The sequence below is a fragment of the Myodes glareolus genome, chromosome 10 (genome assembly GCF_982192425.1).
Source record: "Myodes glareolus chromosome 10, mMyoGla1.1, whole genome shotgun sequence".
NCBI lineage: Eukaryota > Metazoa > Chordata > Mammalia > Rodentia > Cricetidae > Myodes > Myodes glareolus.
In genome coordinates, this window is record NC_142035.1 from 1,638,893 (window position 1) to 1,639,360 (window position 468).

Consider the following 468-nt stretch of genomic DNA (forward strand, 5'->3'; position numbering starts at 1 on the left):
GGAGCTGCTAACTCGGGGAGACTCATTTGACCCCCATATTTATATTGATAGTGTAGAAGTGTCTCAGGGAACCCCATTAATTTGTTTCTTGAGACAGGGTTTTTCTGTGTAGCTTTGGAGCCTGTCCTGGAACTCACTTTGTAGAACAGGATGGCCTCAAACTCAGAGATCTACCTGCCCCTGCCTTCTGTGTGCTGGGATTGAAGGCATGTTCCACTACCACTCAGCCAAATTAATTATTTAATTTATAATAATTAAATATTTAAATAATAAATAATTAATTAACCTTGAAATCAAACAACAGCCAGTTTCAAGTCAGCCTTGTTCTGGTGGCCAAAAGTTAATAAAAAAATATATGTAGATTGTAGCATTCACTTCAGCACATATACTAAAATTGGAATGATATGGAGAAGATTAATATCCCCTGAGCAAGGGTGCCATGCAATTTCAGAAAAGTTCTGTATTTTT

The 468-nt window shown here is 37.2% G+C and overlaps 1 pseudogene; it reads left to right on the forward strand.

Moving 5' to 3' along the window:
- The first annotated feature begins 367 nt into the window (after window positions 1-367).
- Window positions 368-468, forward strand: LOC125405125 (U6 spliceosomal RNA; annotated as a pseudogene).